General features: G+C 47.1%; 1 protein-coding gene across 1 annotated transcript in view; it reads left to right on the forward strand.

Moving 5' to 3' along the window:
* Positions 1 to 2132: 2132 nt before the first annotated feature.
* slc29a4 (solute carrier family 29 member 4) overlaps positions 2133 to 20571 on the forward strand; it is a 63926-nt gene continuing 45487 nt past the window's right edge. The window contains exon 1 of the mRNA XM_033040235.1: positions 2133 to 2325. The gene's annotated coding sequence lies outside the window, so the exon portion shown is untranslated. The remainder of the gene's footprint in view (positions 2326 to 20571) is intronic.

Here is a 20571-nt window from a genome sequence, read left to right on the forward strand (position 1 = left end):
TGTAGACACATAGGTGCATGGAACCAGCTGCAGGAGGAGGTAGTCGAGGCAGATGTACTATCACAAGGTCTGAAACAAGCATTAGGACAGGTACATGGATAGGATGGGTTTAGAGGGATATGGGCCAAACGCAGGCTGGTGGGACTACACACACGGGTCGGCATGGGCAAGTTGGGCCGAAGGGCCTGTTTCCATGCTGTATGACAATGAATTGGTCGAATCCATTTACGCAGCATGAGTTATCATCAGCGGGGTTTGGAAGGTTATTGTAGGTTATTGTCGGGTTGGAGGCAGGTGACTAGTGGGGTGCCTCAGGGATCTGTGTTGGGTCCTTTGTTGTTTGTCATGTACATCAATGATCTGGATGAAGGGGTGGTAAATTGGATTAGTAAGTATGCAGATGATACCAAGATAGGGGAGTGTTGTGGATAATGAAGAGGATTTCCAAAGTCTACAGAGTGATTTAGGCCATTTGGAAAAATGGGCTGAAAGATGGCAGATGGAGTTTAATGCTGATAAATGTGAGGTGTTACACCTTGGCAGGACAAATCAAAATAGGACGTACATGATAAATGGTAGGGAATTGAAGAATACAGTTGAACAGAGGGATCTGGGAATAACCGTGCATAGTTCCTTGAAGGTGGAATCTCATATAGATAGGGTGGTAAAGAAAGCTTTTGGTATGCTAGCCTTTATAAATCAGAGCATTCAGTATAGAAGCTGGGATGTAATGTTAAAATTGTACAAGGCATTGGTGAGACCAAATCTGGAGTATGGGGTACAATTTTGGTCGCCCAATTATAGGAAGGATGTCAACAAAATAGAGAGAGTACCGAGGAGATTTACTAGAATGTTGCCTGGGTTTCAACAACTAAGTTACAGAGATAGGTTGAATAAGTTAGGTCTTTATTCTCTGGAGCGCAGAAGGTTAAGGGGGGACTTGATAGAGGTCTTTAAAATGATGAGAGGGATAGACAGAGTTGACGTGATCAAGCTTTTCCCTTTGAGAATAGGGAAGATTCAAACAAGAGGACATGACTTCAGAATTAAGGGACAGAAGTTTAGGGGTAACATGAGGGGGAACTTCTTTACTCAGAGAGTGGTAGCGGTGTGGAATGAGCTTCCAGTGGAAGTGGTGGAGGCAGGTTCGTTGGTATCATTTAAAAATAAATTGTATAGGCATATGGATGAGAAGGGAATGGAGGGTTATGGTATGAGTGCAGGCAGGTGGGACTAAGGGAAAAAAGTTGTTCGGCACGGACTTGTAGGGCCGAGATGGCCTGTTTCCGTGCTGTAATTGTTATATGGTTATATGGTTATATGGTATCTAAATATCTCCATCTGAAATGTGAACACTTCGAAAAGTAAAAGCGTTGCCACATTTGACGGTTTCAGGCATCAAAAACGAGCTATTTGGAAATAAGGACTTTATTTTGAAGGCTATTTTCCCTTAAACTTCCAGGGTCCAAGCGATTTTCACTTGGAAGAAAACATCTAATCGTGACTTCCCTCGTAAAGGAAGGCAGTGTGTTTTAATGAATGCTCTCGATTTAATTGAAACATATCAATATTCGCTCTGTACACAAAAAAAGCTGGAGAAACTCAGCGGGTGCAGCAGCATCTATGGAGCGAAGGAAATAGGCAACGTTTTGGGACGAAACCCTTCTTCAGACCTAAGGAAATAGGCAACGTTTCGGGTCGAAACCTTTGGGGTTTGTCCCGAAACGTTGCCTATTTCCTTCGCTCCATAGATGCTGCTGCACCCGCTGAGTTTCTCCAGCTTTTTTTTGTGTACCTTCGATTTTCCAGCATCTGCAGTTCCTTCTTAAACAAATATTCGCTCTAACCAGCAAATGAGTTTAAGACTCTCTCTCTCTCTATCTCTCTGCTTGCAGTCGCCCACCGACACACACGTTCTCTCCGCCTCGTTGCAAAGAGACGCCGTTGGCGAGGAATTAAACAGAGAGTCTCCTCTTCGTCTTGGATGGAGAAGCTGGAAGTCGCCCGAGGATGAAAACGCGATGTGACTGTGAGTTCGATCGCTGTGGTTTTATAGGGAGAGGGCGAAAGAAGGAGGGGAGGGGAGGAGAGGCAAAACAGAGAAGAAAAAAAAAAGATTCAAGCTGGAATCGAAAAGGAAAGTCCCACCTTTTGAAGGCTGCAACTTGTTGTTTTAGACTGGCTGGCTGGATAGAGATACAGTCGAGTCAGATAGCGAGAGAGAGGGGGAGAGAGAGCTTACACTCACTCACACACACACACACACACACACACACACACACACACAAGGCAAGCGGACGGGGCCGTTGTCGCAGCGATACGAAGGTAAGGTTTCATTCGGGTGGGATGATCTTCGGGTGGGATGATCTTGGCGAGGGGGGATTGTGAAGCTGAGACGGGAGCAGGGACACACACACACACACACACACACACACACGCGTCTGACTGAAGCATCACAGAGGGGGGTAGACGCTGGGATGGATGCAGCGATGTGTACAATGACATGTATGCAAGCGCTGCTGACATTTTGTTTCCAGTCTTGATTTATCTCGCTGGGAACATTGCAAACTGTTCTGAACACCTTGCTGTTTGTTGTACCACCCAGCGCCGGGGCATCCACTGCACAGATTAACCCTTCCTGCAGTAAAAAAAATCAAGTGCATTTGTGATTTCTAGACAGAATTAATATCTGAAAGGGGTAAATCTCCCTGTTAAGAGGTTGACAGTAATTTCGCTGAGCTGCGGGGAAGATTTTGACAGCGATTTACTAACTAACTAAAAGGCGAGAGATGTCTTTTCAAAAATCAAATATATTTATTTTTATGCCTTCCTCCAAAAATGTAAACGTGACTTACAATTGCTTGTTTCGTGTTGATTTTCCAATGTGCATTTTCGCTTGTTTCTGTATTTGGGGTTTTTTCTGTGTGTGTGTGTGTGTGTATGTGTGTGTGTGTGTGTGTGTGTGTGTGTGTGTGTATTGTGTGTGTGTGTGTGTGTGTGTGTGTGTATGTGTGTGTGTGTGTGTGTGTGTGTGTGTATGTGTGTGTGTGTGTGTGTGTGTGTGTGTGTGTGTGTGTGTGTGTGTGTGTGTCTGTGTGTGTGTGTATGTGTGTGTGTGTGTGTGTGTGTGTGTATGTGTGTGTGTGTGTGTGTGTGTTGTGGTGTGTGTGTGTGTGTATGTGTGTGTGTGTGTGTGTGTGTGTGTGTGTGTGTGTGTGTGTGGTGTGTGTGTGTGTGTGTGTGTGTGTGTGTGTGAGAGAGAGAGAGAGAGATGTTTTTAAGATGCATTTGGTTATATTTCAAAAGGGGCTATTTTGCAGAAACTAGTAACACTGCCCCCTGGCGCCTATAGCAGCGACCTGCCTTTGACGCTTTTTATCCTTTACCATCTTAAAAAAGATTTTCAAAACTGCAAGTTTTCCAATCATTCTTCGAGTCCCCCTTCCCCCTCCCCCTTATTTACACTGAAAGGTTCCCTCGGAATTATAAGAGTAAGCATTAAAAAAAATAAGTGTGAGAATAGTTTTTTTGTTTGGATCTTGTGTAAGTGCAAGTGTAAGTGCACAGTTTCTGAAGTGCTAGATGCAGGGGCAGAGAGTAATGGACGTTTTCAGAAGGACTTGGGCGAGACCTCGTCCCCCCCCCCCCCCTCTTTTTTTAGGCAATAGACAATTGGTGCAGGAGTAGGCCATTCGGCCCTTCGAGCCAGCACCGCCACTCAATGTGATCATGGCTGATCATCCCCAATCAGTACCCCGTTCCTGCCTTCTCCCCATATCCCCTGTCTCCGCTATCTTTAAGAGCCCTATCTAGCTCTCTCTTGAAAGTATCCAGAGAATTGGCCTCCACTACCTTCTGAGGCAGAGAATTCCACACTCACAACTCTCTGGGTGAAAAGGTTTTTCCTCATCTCCGTTCTAAATGGCTTACCCCTTATTCTTAAACTGTGGCCCCTGGTTCTGGACTCCCCCAACATCGGGAACATGTTTCCTGCCTCCAGCGTGTCCAAACCCTTAATCATGTATGTTGGGGGCGGTGAGGGAACTAACAGTGTAACAGTTACAAGTAACAGGTGAAAAAAAGATGCCAAGTGCTGGAGTAACTCAGCGGGTCAGGCAGCATGCCTGGGAAATATGGATAGGCGACGTTTCGGCCCAAAATGTTGCCTATTTCCTTCGCTCCATAGATTTTCTCCAGCATTTTTGTCTACCTTAAAAAATCAAAAAACAGGAATAACCTACTTTCCAAACTTTCAGATTCAACTTGGTTTTATTTATTTTTGAAGCATCTTTACTGTCTTACAGAAGATATAAGTAATGTATGTATGGGTTATGCATCATTGATGTTTTTGTCTGTCTGTCTGAGTCTGTGATGTTGCTGCAAGTGACATTTTTTCATTGTACCATACTTGTGCGAATAATACTCATGAGAATAAATTCAGCTCAACTTGACTTGACACCTAGGGTGCAAGGTTTAATTTTTAGTTTAGAGATCTAGCGCGGAAACAGGCCCTTCAGAGTCTGCATCGACCAGCGATCCCCGCACATTAACGCTGTCCTACGCACACCAGGGACACCAGTACAGACAGCACCCGTAGTCGGGATCGAACCCGCGTCTCTGCCTCTGTAAGGCAGCGACTCCACCATGCCGCCCAAGTGTCTCAATGATACATAGGTTGTCCCAGCAATGCAGTAATAAGATTGAAAAGACTAGGCTTGTATTCACTGGAGTTTAGAAGGATGAGGGGGTATCTTATAGAAACATATAAAATTATAAAAAGACGGGACAAGCTAGATGCAGGAAAAAGAGTCCAGAACCAGGGGCCACAGTCTTAGAATAAAGGGGAGGTCATTTAAGACTGAGGTGAGAAAAAAAGTTTTCACCCAGAGAGTTGTGAATTTATGGAATTCCCTGCCACAGAGGGCAGTGGAGGCCAAGTCACTGGATGGATTTAAGAGAGAGTTAGATAGAGCTCTAGGGGCTAGTGGAGTCAAGGGATATGGGGAGAAGGCAGGCACGGGTTATTGATAGGGGACGATCAGCCATGATCACAATGAATGGCGGTGCTGGCTCGAAGGGCCGAATGGCTTCCTCCTGCACCTATTTTCTATGTTTCCAGCGTGTGCCCTTTTACAGAACTGTTCACTGTACCTCGGTACACGTGACCATGAACTAAACTAACCCTTGATGGGCACAAAAAGCTGGAGTAACTCAGCGGGTCAGGCAGCATCTCTGGAGAAACGGAATAGGTGCCGTGTCGGGTCGAGACCCTTCTTCAGTCTAAACCTTTCATTATTCTATTGGACATCGAATACATCCTTCAGTGCATTTCTTTTGGACCCAATGTGCCCCATATCTTTGTGAATGTTTCCTACAGTAACGATGCGACCACTTTCATTGCATTAGTTGGGCAATTGTGCACAGTTCTGGTCGCCCCATCACAGGATGGGTGTGGGGGTTCTGGAGAAGGTGCACTAGAGGTTTACCAGGATGAGGCCTGGATTAGGAGGTGTTTGCTACAAGGATAAGTTGGACGGATTGTTTTCTCCGAGATGCCAGAGTTTGAGGGGAGATCTGATAGAATATATTAGAATTAGAACGGAGACGAGGAAACACTTTTTCTCCCAGAGAGTGGTGAGTCTGTGGAATTCTCTGCCTCAGAGGGCGGTGGAGGTAGGTTCTCTGGATGCTTTCAAGAGAGAGCTAGATAGGGCTCTTAAAAATAGCGGAGTCAGGGGATATGGGGAGAAGGCAGGAACGGGGTACTGATTGGGGATGATCAGCCATGATCACATTGAATGGCAGTGCTGGCTCGAAGGGCCGAATGGCCTACTCCTGCACCTATTGTCTATTGTCTAATATATAAAACTATCAGAGGTTTACTGAAGATAGACACAAAATGCTGGAGTACCTCAGCGGGACAGGCAACATCTCTGGAGAACATGGATAGTGGAAGTTTCGAGTCAGGACAGATGTCAATTGAGTATTCAAGCGAGAGTCAGATGTAGCTCTTGGGGCTAACGGAATCAAGGGATATTCAAGCAGGAACGGGGTACTAATTTTGGATGATTAGCCATGATCATATTGAATGGTGGTGCTGGTTCGAAGGACCGAATGGCCCGCTCCTGCACCTAGTTTCTATGTTTCTATCTTCTTCACTCTGCCCCAAAATCGAAACGTCATCTGTCCATGTTCTCCAGAGATGCTGCCTGACCCGCTGAGTTACTCCAGAGTCTTGTGTCCCGTTGGTAGACACAACATTCTGGAGTAACTCAGCGGGACAGGCAGCATCCCCGGAGAGAAGGAACGGGCGACGTTTCGGGTCGAGACCCTTCTTCAGACTGGTGCCGGGGGGAGGGGAGGGAGGGGGAAAGCAAGGGCTACCTGAAGTTGGAGATGTCAATGTCCATACCGCTGGGGTGTCAATTACCCAAGTGAAATATGAGGTGCTGCTCCTCCAATTTGTCCTTGTGCCTTGTTTAAAGTGTCTTTGTCATTCACTTCACACAGTGCTTGCTCTCGTTCTCAATCATTTCACTTTCTCTTCTTTTCAAAGACATCAGCAGTATTGGTTGGGTACTTTGTATGCAGACTCCGGCTCCATTTCCTGAGATGAATTTTTTTTTTAATAGAAACTGTTGAATCATTTACCTCTCGTGCAAGTCTTGCGTTATGATGTTGGTGTGCTACTTTGTTCACTGATATCTGTCGTATTTCAAGCATTGTCTCGATGGAACTGGTGCGCTACAATGCTGAGAACTATATCCTGCTCTCCATATCCTTCCCTTTGCTCTGTGTATTGTCCTTGAGTTTGAATCGGTTGTATTTATGCATGGTTAAGTTCAGTTCCGTTTGGCTTAGAGACACTGCATGGAAACAGGCCCTTCGGTCCATCGAGTCCACGCCGACTAGCGATCCCCGTACACCAGGGGACATGATACAGGGGACATGATACAGGGGATACAGGGGACATGATACAGGGGATACAGGGGACATGATACAGGGGATACAGGGGACATGATACAGGGGATACAGGGGATACAGGGGACATGATACAGAACATGATCCCTAACACTGGGGACATGATACAGAAGCCGGCTTGCCTACAAGCCTGCACATCTTTGGAATGTGGGAGGAAACCAGAGCACCTGGAGAAAACCCACGTGGTCACAGGGAGAACCTGCAAACTACATACTGACACCACTTTTTTTTTCCATACAAAATGCTTTTATTCAGAACAAACAAAAATACAAAGTAGTAACACGATCAAAGAACGCCTATATTGGCATCTTACAATCAAAGTAATCAATTTAAAATATTAACATTTTTATCAACAATACATTCGATCTCCCGTGGTGGCCAGCGTTCACGGAAGTCCCCGTGGACACCGCATGTGTGTTTCCTCTCCAGGGACACGCGGGCACGGACGTAACCCCGGTAAAGGGGCAGGCAGCCGACCGCTGTGCGGCCGTAGATTGCCCGCTGCCTGGACCCGCGAATGGATACTGACAACACTGGTAGTCAGGATGGAACCCGGATCTCTGGCGCGTTGTGAGGTAACAACTCTACCGCTGCGCCACTGTGTGGTGTGGTATATATGACCTGTTTGTACAGCGTGCAAAACAAAGCTTTTCACTGTACCTCGGTACACGTGACAATTGTATACCTGAAACCTCTGAGATATATGTGTGTGTAAAGTGGGTGGTGTTGTCAACAGTGGTTGTAAAAAATTGCAGCACGATCTTGATTGGGTTGGGTATGTGGGCTGAGGAATGGTCGATGGAATTCAATACAGAGGAGTGTGAGGTCTTGCTTTTTGGGAAGTCTACCATGCGCAGGACCTACACAGTGAATGGTCACGGTCTGGGGAGTGTTGTAGAGCAGAGGGATCTAGGAGTGTAGGTGCATGGTTCCTTGAAAGTGGCACCACAGGTAGATAGGGTGGTCAAAATGGCTATTGGCACATTGGCCTTCATCAGTCAGAGTATTGAGGCATTGAGTATAGAAGTTGGGAGGTCAGGTTGCAGTTGTATAAGACATTGGTGAGGCCGCATTTAGAATATTGCGTTCTGTTCTGGGCACCATGTGATAAGAAAGATGTTGTCAAGCTGGAAAGGGTACTGAGAAGATTTCAAAAGGATTTCGAGGGCCTGAGCTATCGGGAGAGGTTAGACAGGCTAGGATCCTAATCTTTGGAGCGCAGGAGGATGAGGGGTGATCCGATAGAGGTGTACAAAATCACGAGAGGAATAGATCGGGTAGACGCACAGAGTCTCTTGCCCGGAGCAGGGGAATTGTAAACCATATAGGTTTAACGTGAGGGGGATGGGGGGGGGGGGGGGAAAGATTTAATAGGAACCTGAGGGGTAACATCTTCGCACAGAGGGTGGTGGGTTTGTGGAACCAGCTGTCGGAGGAGGAAGGATGTCTGAAGAAAGGTGCCAGAGGAGGTAACAGAATAAATGTGAAAGAAGGAACTGCAGATGCTGGTTTACACCGAAGATTGACACAAAGTGCTGGAGTAACTCAGCGTGGACAGGCAGCATCTCTGGAGAGAAGGAATATTTTCTCCAGGGACGTTGCCTGACCTGCTGAGTTACTCCAGCACTGTCTGTGTCTACCTTTGCCAGAAGAGGTAGTTGAGGCAGGTACAGTAACAACATATCAAAGACAGACAAAAGTGCTGGAGAAACTCAGCGGGTGCGGCAGCATCTAAGGAGCGAAGGAAATAGGCGATGAAATAGGAAATAGGCAACCTTCGGGTTTCGGCCCGAAACGTTGCCTATTTCCTTCGCTCCATAGATGCTGCCGCACCCACTGGGTTTCTCCAGTACTTTTGTCCACCTTCGATTTTCCAGCATCTGCAGTTCCTTCTTAAACAACATATCAAAGACACTTGGACAGGTACTTGCGATATGGACCATTCATTCATTCATTCATTCACTCATTCATTCATTCATTCATTCATTCATTCAGTCATTCATTCATTCATTCATTATCGTTGTAAACATTAGCGGCGCTGGTCTCCGCCGGGAACTGTGACGGACGCACCGCACATCTCCGTCCTCCAGTTCCTGCGGACTTCCGCCGCTGGCAGTGTAAGATGTTGGTGTGTGTGTGTGCTTCATCATCGTTCCTTACAATGCCGTGTGGGACAGTGATCGCAACTTCTACTGAAGCTAGGAGCTCATCCACCCTTTGACAGGTCTTCAAGTTCAAGTGAGTTTATTGTCATGTGTCCCCAATAGGACAATGACATTCTTGCTTTGCTTCAGCAGACAGAACATATCAGGCATTTACTACAAAACAGATCAGTGTGTCCATATCTATATTACTAAAAGTCTGATCTTGACCGCTTTGGCTTGCTGTGCTGCGATTTCCGAGAGAACGCCGCCACCTATGGCCGTGATTTTTGGCCACCTCGCTCAGAGCCCCCCTCCGCCTTCCGGGACTGGAGGATTTTTCCCATCGATGAAAAATCAGAGAGATATTAATGTTTTTAAATAATTTGCCATCTTCTCTGCTGCCCCTGCTGGAGAGAGGGGGAGGGACTATAAAACCAGGAAGTGGTGTGCCTCACTCAGTCTCTGCAAGATGGAGGAAGTCAGAGGGTCATGTCTCTCTGAGCTCTGAATAACACTGAACACATGTCTACTCATGTTTAGGTGTCCTTGAGACTCTTGAAAGGCGCCCATAAATAAAATTTATTATTATTATTACTCAACTGTGAGTGCCCTTAATGTGGTTTGAAAATGAAAATATGGTTGGTTTGAAGTACAAATGCACTGCAAATGGTTGTTTGGGTTGAAGTAAAAATGCACTGCAAATGGTTGTTTGGGTTGCAGTAATTGGTGGAGAGGTGGAATTGGTGGAGAGGTGGAATATTGCCTCGGGAGACCAGCCCTCCTATGTGAACATGGGACCCAATGGGTCCCACTTAGTCTAGTACCATAATATAAATATATACACACATGAACCTGGATCGCCTCAGCGCAGAGGGAGAATAAGGAGGGAAGAGACAGTGACTTTAAGACTTTTGCCTCCATCACAGTGAGGAGGTGCCTGGTGAACTCACTGTGGTGGATGTTAATTTGTGTTTATTGTGTGTTTTGTTATTTAATATTATATGTATGGCTGCAGGCAACGAAATTTCGTTCAGACCGGAAGGTCTGAATGACAAATAAAGGAATCTAATCTAAATCTAAAACACACTTGTTTTTGGTCCTGCTGGGGGTCCACAGCCCCCTCCTCACCTGGCAAACCACTGTTTAGTCTCTGACTATCTGACCATGGAGCAGGTAGCACGGGATTACATGGTACCCATGGCGGGGGGGGGGGGAACTCCCCCCCGACCTGACCACAATACGGACCAAATGCGGGCAAATGGGACTACTTATATGAGGCATCCTGGTCAGCATGGGTGGGGCGGGCCGAAGGGCCTCGGTTTCCCCACACTGTGTCTCTCCATCAGTCGATGATATCAGTAAAACAATCATTTACTTGACTCTCAGTCACGTCTCGGAAGTAAAGCAAATCTCTGCAATTGATCAGGACACACGTACGAGAGGATTGAGTGGGTAAATATTTAATAGCTGGCTCATTTTCACTGCAGTGTTCAGCCAAGATGACAAATACATTTGACAAATAGAGAAAGCAAAATGATGGAAACGTAGGAATTGTCATCCTTCAGCAAACAACACAGACCAGAGATTCATTCGACCAGAAGGTTAAACCAGCCAGTCCAGGGCATGGAAACACATACATTACGTAAGATGGACACAAGATGTTGGAGTAACATAGAAACATAGACAATAGGTGCAGGAGTAGGCCATTCGGCCCTTCGAGTCTGCACCGCCATTCAATATGATCATGGCTGATCATCCAACTCAGTATCCTGTACCTGCCTTCTCTCCATACCCCCTGGTCCCTTTAGTCACAAGGGCCACATCTAACTCCCTCTTAAATATAGCCAATGAACTGGCCTCAACTACATTCTGTGGCAGAGAATTCCAGAGATTCACCACTCTCTGTGTGAAAAATGTTTTTCTCATCTCAGTCCTAAAAGATTTCCCCCTTATCCTTAAACTGTGGCCCCTTGTTCTGGACCGCCAACATCGGGAACAACCTTCCTGCATCTAGCCTGTCCAACCCCTTAAGAATTTTGTAAGTTTCTATAAGACCCCCCCTCAATCTTCAGCTCAAGATCCCCCCTCAGCAACTCAGCGGGACAGGCAGCATCTCTGGAGAGAAAGGATGGGTGATGTTTCAGGTTAAACCCCTTCTTCAGACACCTTTCACATCTTGTCTGCTCCATTGTGAAATCTCCCCAAGTTATGCCAACGTTGAAGAAGTTCTCCTTCACTGAGTTCCTCTTCTTCTTCTTCGACATAAACCAGCACCTGCAGTTCTTTCCTACACATTTTTACTTCAGTTTAGTTTAGAGATACAGCGCGGAAACAGGCCCTTACGCCCACCGAGTGAGTCCTTGCCGACCAGCGATCCCCGCACACTAACACTAATGCAGTCAGGACAATCTACAATGACACCAAGCCAATTGACCTGCAAACACACGTACGTCTTTGGAGTGCGGAAGGAAACCAGAGCTCCCTCGGAGAAAACCCACGCAGGTCACGGGGAGAACGTGCAAACTCCGTACAGACAGCACCCGTAGTCAGTATTGAACCAGGGTGCCTGTGAGGCAGCAGCTCTACCACCGTGGCACCCAATGTCCTGTCCAATGCAAAATCTCCTCAAGGTACAGCTTTCTCCTCTCTATCTCTCTGTCTCCCCCCCCCCCCCCCCCCCCCCTCTCCTACCCCTCTCCTTCCTCTCTCTCTAATCCTCCTTACAATCAAATATTCAGCCACATTTCTTCCATTGCCCACAAATTGGATTCAGTGGAGTTTCCATTCCGAGCTCCCTGTCCCCTCCAGCCAGCCAGCCTGCGACTACAATCAGTAAAAGCCCCTGAGGTTGGTTCCAGATACTGCGCTTGTCCTTTATAATTTTAATTTTGCTTCTTTAAGCTTGACTCTGGCAATTACAGTAATTTCCCTTTATCAATCAGCAAGCATTGTATTAGTGGCTCTTCAGACTTCTGCCGTTGCCAGGCAACACACTGCCTTCTGCAGCTGATGGGTTTGGAGTTGGATTTTATACTCACTTGTCAACCTCTGGACTCTGTTTATTTCAAGGGTCCCCATGGGATTCATTGCAACAGCCTGATAGATGCACAAGTTACCAGCGGCAAGAATCCGAGCGAGACCTACAGAGAAATGGTTATATATCGGGAATCGAGAACCAGAGGACATAGGTTGAAGGTGACGAGGGAAAGACTTAATAAGAATCTGAGGGGTATCTTTTTCCACGCAAAGAAGGGTGGTGGGTGTACGGAATGAGCTGCCGGAGGAGGTAGTTGAGGCTGGAACTATCCTGACGTTTAAGAAACAGTTAGACAGGTACATGGATAGGACAGGTTTTGAGAGATATGGACCAAGTGGGACTCGTGTAGCTGGGACATGTTGGCCGGTGTGGGCAAGTTGGGCCGAAGGGCCTGTTTCAACACAGTATCACTCTATGACACTGTAATCAGATTAATGGTAAAATCATAATGCTGACCAGATTGGATAATGGGGTGACATCCTCAGGTGCAGATTGAGCATGGAGTATTTTCAGCAAAGTACAGGCACTCCCTGACATAGGCGACTCACGTAAATGCCTCTTATATAAGCAATGCTCTCATCCCATTGCTTTATTTCCCAGTTGTGCGTCTCGGTAGCCGTGGGATAGCGCTAGTGTACTGGGTGAACGTTGGTTGGCCCGGACTCAGTGGACCAAAGGGTCTATTTCCGCACTGGATCTCTGAAGTCTAAAGTGCTATCCGCTCGAGTTTACAATGCCTGAGGACTGAAGTGTTGACCATTACTTGTATACATTCCTGTAACAACTCCTATAGGATAGTACTAGCGTGCGGGGTGATCGCTGGTCGGCGCGGGGGCGGTAGGGCAAAGAGCCTGTTTCCATGCTGTATCTTTAAAGTCTAGAACGGACACAAGGAAACACTTTTTCCTTCCCACACATGGAATAATACAATACACATCCCTACAAAGAAGGATGAATGAGATGGAAGGAGGTGAGGAGGAATTTCTTCAGTCAGAGGGTGGTGAATCTGTGGAACTCATTGCCACAGACGGCTGTGGAGGCCAAGTCAGTGGATATTTTTAAGGCGGAGATTGGCGGATTCTTGATTAGTAGGGATGTCGGGGGTTATGCGAGGAAGGCAGGAGAATGTGGTTGAGAGGGAAAGATAGATCAGGCGTGATTGAATGGCGGAGTAGACACTTTTTCTCACAGAGAGTGGTGAGTCTGAGGAATTCTCTGTCTCAGAGGGCGGTGGAGGCAGGTTCTCTGGATGCTTTGAAGGGAGAGCTAGATAGGGCTCTTAAAGATAGGGGATATGGGGGGAAGGCAGGAACGGGGTACTGATTGTGGATGATCAGCCATGATCACATTGAATGGCGGTGCTGGCTCGAAGGGGCCTGGCTCGAAAGGGCCTATGTGCAGGAGTAATGGCCGACTCCTGCACCTATTGTCTATTGTCTAAAACTAAAACTACAGCTGAACATTGAGTGGAGACACAAATAATGAGACTGATCTATCACATTGCTACAGTCAATGGCAACATTGGCAACCTGCTTTAAATGTTCAATGCAGAAGGAACCAACAAAAAGGTTACTGACATTTTAAATCCAATTACCAGGCCTGCTTGAGAAAGCTTATTGACTTGATGTGTGGAATACTGTTTCTTTAGTAATTTTACCGTATCTTCATTACAGAGAGTCCACCAGATGACCCAGTCCTCTTGATTATCTCCTTGTTTTCACATTTGCATTGTTTCTTCAGGAACCCAAATAGGAACACGGTGATGCAGGGGTAGAGTCACCAGTAGAGTTGCCAACTGCCCCGTATTATTTAGAACGGAGACGAGGAAACACTTTTTCTCACAGAGAGTGGTGAGTGTGTGGAATTCTCTGCCTCAGAGGGCGGTGGAGGGCAGTTCGCTGGATGCTTACAAGAGAGCTAGATAGGGCTCTTAAAAATAACAGTCAGGGGATATGGGGAGAAGGCAGGAACGGGGTACTGAGTGGGGATGATCAGCCATGATCACATTGAATGGCGGTGCAGGTTCGAAGGGCCGAATGGCCTCCTCCTGCACCTGTTTTCTATGTAAGTTGGTTTGTCTAGTACGGGACCGCCCTTGTCCCGTATTTGACCGCTACTACTCGGGTCGAGGGGACTGTCGGGTCGGAGCGCCGCGTCCGGCCCCGCCTCACCCGCCCCGACGTAGTGCAGCCCATGGAGTGCAGCAGCAGCAGCAGCGCCTCGCACATGGCCCAGTCGGTCGGCAGCCCAGCCAGCTGTCCGGCCTTCGAACCTTCGCTTACGGCCGACACCACCACCCCCTCCTTCTCATGGCCGATCATCGGTTCATGAGTTGGATGGGGCGCCGGACTTTGCGAGCGATGTCGCGTGGGCCAAAACTCCGCAGCTGGCCCGCCGGTGTGAGCTTTGTGTACAGTCCAGCACCCGGGCCAACTCATCATTCACCCAGCCACGGCCGAGTCGGCCAATGAATTGCCGTCGGGAAATTTGTCCTTTATTTTGACCTTTTGTCCCTTATTTGGGAGGGAGAAAGTTGGCAACCGTAAGCGCCTGGGACCGGATTCGATCCTGACTACGGGTGCTGTCTGTACGGAGCTTTGTGCGTTCTGCGTGGGGTTTCTCCGGGTGCTCTGGTATTCTCCCACATCCCAAAGACGTACAGGTTTGTAGGTTAATTGGCTTCTGTAAATTGTCTCCAGTGGGTTGGGCTAGTGTCCGTGTACGGGTGACCGCTGGTGGGCCGAAGGGTCTGATTCCACGCTATATCACTAAACTAAACGGTTGAGGGACCAACGATCACCCCTACACTAGTTACTCAGATTTGCATCCTATACACCAGGGGGCACTTTACAGAAGCCATTTAACCTACAAACCTGTACGTCTTTGGAATGTGGGTGGAAACCGGTGCACCCGGAGAAAACCCACGTGGTCACAGGGAGAACGTGCAAACTCCGTACGGACAGCACCCGTAGTAAGGATGGAACCCGGGACTCTTGTGCTGTACGGCAGCAGCTCTACCCGCTGCGCCACCACCGTGCTGTGTGTGTGTGTGGGACGTGTGTTGGGGCGTGTGGGGCCCCACAGCCAGCAGGCTATTAAACTCACCATCAAACAAACTCCGAACTATAATAAGGTACACAAACTTGCTGGGGAAACTCAGCAGGTGCAGCAGCATCTATGGAGCGAAGGAAATAGGCGACGTTTCGGGCCGAAACCCTTCTTCAGACTGATGGGGGGTGGGGAAAGAAAGAAGGAAAAAGGGAGGAGGAGGAGGAGCCCGAGGGCGGGCGGACTATAATAGCCTTTTGCACTTTATCTGTTTATTTATGTGTGTGTATATATATATGGTATATGCCATATAGACACACTGAACTGTCCTGTATTTATGCTTACAATACTCTGTTGTGCTGCAGCAAGCACAAATGTAATTGTCCTATCTGGGACACATGACAATAAACTCTCTTGACTTGACTTGAGGACAGAGGGGTGGGTGCCTGGAACGCGCTGCCAAGGCTGCTGATGGATGGCCAAGCTGGCCATCCGCCAGTGAAGGCCCCAGGCGGTGGAGGGCTCTACCTGAGCCGGTTGCCTGCCCCTTTTCCGGGGTTACGTCCGTGCCCGGGTGCGGTTAGAAAGGGAATACGCCCTGTCCACGGGCACCTTGAGGGAGTTCCGGGACCGCTGGGCTCCGCAGGGTGTAGAATGTACCCTCCATAAGGATTGTATCATAGTTGTCTAGTAGTCTATTATGGGTATATGTTTGTATTGTATTATGGTGCTGGGTTCTGGCTTGTTTTATTGTAGTGTAAATATTATTTTTTAATAATTAAATACATTTTTTGATTTTAAAAAAAGGCTGCTGATGGAGGCAGCATTATAAATCGCCCCTGATGTGTAGGGAGCAGATGAGAAAGTGGGATAACGTGGAACTAGCATGAACGAGCGATCGATTGTCGGCGTGGACCCAGTGATCCGAAGGGCCTGTTTCCATTCTATATCCCAAAGCTCGAAACTCATTAAAGTTTCCCCCAAAATTTCTTGTACATTTAGGAAAGTGTACATGGAACATGAGCTGTCAGTTAAGAAAAAATGATGCTGGTTTGATCAAAATATCTCATTTTGATTGTCACAAAAATCCCTGTCTGACTGGAATATCTTTTCACTAATTTATCATCAAACTTCCCTCCTGGGATAAATAAAGTTCTATCGTATTGTATTGTATCGTATCGCTTCAGCAAACACTGAATTTTGGCAAATTTCCCTCCTTATCTTTGAAAGCAACCTATCGAGGCATGAGAAGTCATTTTTCAAATTCAGAAAATGCCCCAGAAGTGTTCGCGGGTGGATAAATGTGTCATAAGCAGCCCTTTGCCGACTGTCAGTATAAATCACTCTGATAAATGACAGCATAAAAATACTGCTCTCAGAAGAACAATCCTGTCCACTGGACTAAATGGAGCAGTGAGGACAGGTACTGATTACTGATAGAAGGGGTTCAAAATATTGTTTTCTAAAAATAGTATTGCCCGCGGCAAATTGTTTTCGTTCCAGTGTCAACATCGCTGGTAGCAAATACATCTTGCCGTTCTCGCTCGGTTTCGTCGGCGTCTAGAAGTAGAGACAAGGAACTGCAGATGTTGGTTTGCAAAAAAAAAAACACGCAAAGTGCTGGAGTAACTCAGCGGGACAGGCAGCATCTCTGGAAAGAAGGAATGGGTGACGTTTCTGGTCGAGACCCTTCTTCAGACTTATCCGAATGGTCCAAGGACTGGTCTGAAAAGGGGTCTCTGTCAGGTACGGCACCGCCAGGTACGCCACTGCCAGGTGTGGGGGCTAGTCTGTGATTGGTCGAGGAGGGGTGATGGAACTGCAGCTGCGTGAATCTTGAATAAAACACAAAGTGCTAAAGTGGGGACCCGACCCAAAGCACCGTCTGTCCATTCCCTTCACAGATGCTGCCTGACCCGCTGCGTTCCCCCAGCACTTTGTGTTTTACTTCAGACTGAACTAGCAGGCTGTGAGGAGGCGGGGAGCTGGGTTTGTGATTACAATGGCATCGTACTGTCTGATACAAAAGGCTGTGTGTAAGGGCAGGATTAACAGGGACATTTTGCTGTCAAATATTTGGAAATCAATCAATGTTGTAATTCTAATTTCCTGAAATCCAGGCCATTATTACACCACTGCCACTGTTACAAGAGTAAGACACTTTTAATTAATTGATGTCTAGTGAGATATAGATGATTAGAGGTGTGATCTGCGGAGAACGCAGTACTTGATGAACATTTTGTTGCGTTTAATCCAGCACAAGGATTGATTCAAAAGGACACAAAGTGCTGGAGTAACTCAGCGGGTCAGCCAGCATCTGTGGAGAACATGGATAGGTGACGTTTCAGATTGGGACCCTTCTTCAATGTCACATATGCATGTTCTCCACAGATGCTGGCTGACCCACTGAGTTACTCCAGCACTTTGTGTCTTTTTTTTGTTAACCAGCATCTATATTTCTTTGTGCCTCCAAGCGAATCAGTCGAAAATAGGATCCCGACCCGAATCGGTTCCTGTGTGTATTCTCCACAGATGCTGCCTGACTGGCTGACTTACTCCAGCACTTTGTGTCCTTTTGTGTAAACCAACACCTGCGGTTCCTTGTTTCTACTCATTTGTGTTGAGGCCGGCACGATGGCGTAGAGATAGAGTTGCGGCCTCACAGCGCCAGAGACCCAGGTTCGATCCTGACTACGGGCGCTGTCTGTACGGAGTTTGTACGTTTACCCTGTGACCACATGGGTGCTCCGGTTTCCTCCCACACTCCAAAGAGGTACAGGTGTGTAGGTTAATTAGATTTGGTAAAAATTGTAAATTGTCCCCAGTGTGTAGATAGTGCTAGTGTACAAGGTGATCGCTGGACGGTACGGACTCGGTGGGCCGAAGGGCCTGTTTCCACACTGTATCTAAAGTGTGAAGTCTAATGCCTGCTCAGAGGTAGATTCATTCAGCTTTCATAAGATCATAAGCGATAGGAGCAGAATTAGGCCATTCGACCCATCAAGTCTACTCCGCCATTCAATCATGACTGATCTATCTCTCCCTCCTAACCCCATTCTCCTGCCTTCTCCCCATCATCTCTGACACCCGTACTAATCAAGGTTTTGCCCTGGGTACAACATTCAGGAACATTATTTATTGAAGATATATTTTTTAATTTCCTGCACATCACATCGCTTATTTCAGTGTCATAACTGCAACACTAAGTTTCACAATATTCACTATCTGCACAATCTGTCGCGCCACGAGCTGACAGCATGTACTTGATTGTAACAATACAGCAGAACGGAGGAGTGACTCTCGCAGTGAGTGTTGCCCTTTGAAGTCTGCAGAGTTACTGAGTTACTCCAGCATTTTGTGTCTATCTTCAGTATAAACCAGCATCTACAGTTCCTTCCTACACACGGGGCTGTTTCCATGTTGTATCAATCAATCAATGAAAAAAAGCTGGAGTCACAGAGTAATACAGTGTGGAAACAGGCCCTTCGGCCCATACTGCCCATACTGTCCCACATGCGACATCTGCACTGTCCCACCTGCCTGCATTTGGCCCATTATCTTTCTCAACCTATCCTATCCATGTACCAGTCATAGAGTTCACACATAGTGTGGAAACAGGCCCTTCGGCCCATCCTGCCTATACTGTCCCACATGCCCCACCTACACTGGCCCACCTGCCTGCATTTGGCCCATTATCTTTCTCAACCTATCCTATCCATGTATCAGTCATAGAGTTGCCACACAGTGTGGGAACAGGCCCTTCAGCCTATCCTGCCCGTACCGTCCCACCTGCCTGCGTTTGGCCCACGTACCTGTCCAAATGTCTCCTTCCCCCTCTCTCAGTATCACACAGTTGAATATAATACTAAAGGTCTTGTAACTAGTGATGGATTGGCAAGCTCACCACCCAGGATAGATTGGACGATACAAGGAACTGCAGGTGCTAGTTTACAAAAAAAAGACACGAGGTGCTGGAGTGACTCAGACAGCATCTCTGGAGAACGTGGATAGGTGGCGTAGAAACGAGCAACTGCAGACGCTGGTTTATATCAAAGATAAGACGCAAGATATTGGAGTAACTCAGGGGGTCAGGCAGCAACTGCGGAGAAAAAGGAAGGGGTAATGTTTTGGGTGGGGACCCTCCTTCAGACTGAGAGTAAGGGTGAGGGGAGGGACTGGAGGTAGGAAAAACCAGAACAAATCAGCACCGTCAATAGATGACCAAGGGTGTGTGGAGCCCACAATGGTCCATTGTTGGCTGTGGGATGAGGTGATAACGAAAGGAGACAGGGATGCGAACAGTGGGACTAGCAGGATGACTAGGGTGATGGGGGGGGGGTGGAGAGAGGGAATGCAGGGGTTAGTTAAAGCTAGAGAAATCAATAGACAATAGACAATAGGTGCAGGAGTAGGCCATTCGGCCCTTCGAGCCAGCACCGCCACTCAATGTGATCATGGCTGATCATCCCCATTCAGTACCCCGTTCCTGCCTTCTCCCCATGTCCCCTGACTCCACTATCTTTAAGAGCCCTATCTAGCTCTCTCTTGAAAGTATCCAGAGAACCGGCCTCCACCGCCCTCTTGAGGCAGAGAATTCCACAGACTCACCACTCGCTATGAGAAAAAGTGTTTCCTCGTCTCCGTTCTAACTGGCCTACTCCTTATTCTCAAACTTAAGAAATCAATGTTAACACCACTGGGTTGTAAGCTGCCCAGGACTAGTGAAGGCCAGCCACAAATACTCTCACGTAGGGGCACTGCTTGGGCAGCTCTACCACAGGGCCACTATGCCACATATTAATAATAATAATAATAATAATAATATAATAATAATATATAATAATAATATAATCATAATAATAATAATAATAATAATAATAATAATAATAATAATAATAAATACTTTATTGATCCCCTCAGGGAAATTCAGATGTCCAGAAGCCCCCAACCAACAAACTCACAGATTCAAAACGAACGCAGACAGAAAATACATAGAATACAATGTGGACACTACCTGAGAGCAATAAATACTTAAGAAGACCAATAATTAACAGATTAAAAATTAAAAATTGCAGAATGCATCCCCCTACAGCCTAGCGGTCCGAATTATAAAATCTAATGGCTGCAGGGGTGAAGGATCTCCTGAACCGCTCCATTCTACAGGGCAGGGAGAGGAGCTGGTTGTTGTTCCGAGTGCTCTTTTGTCTCTCCAGAATTACATGGAGGGGATGCCCGGGGTTTTTCAGGATGACCTGCACCTTGTGCCTCATACGCCTCTCAAGCACATCCATCCCAGAGTCTACTCTCCCCTCCAGCACTGAGCTAGCTCGTTTAACCAGTTTGACCAGCTTCTTGTTGTTT

This window comes from Amblyraja radiata, chromosome 22 (assembly GCF_010909765.2).
Source record: "Amblyraja radiata isolate CabotCenter1 chromosome 22, sAmbRad1.1.pri, whole genome shotgun sequence".
Taxonomy (NCBI): domain Eukaryota; kingdom Metazoa; phylum Chordata; class Chondrichthyes; order Rajiformes; family Rajidae; genus Amblyraja; species Amblyraja radiata.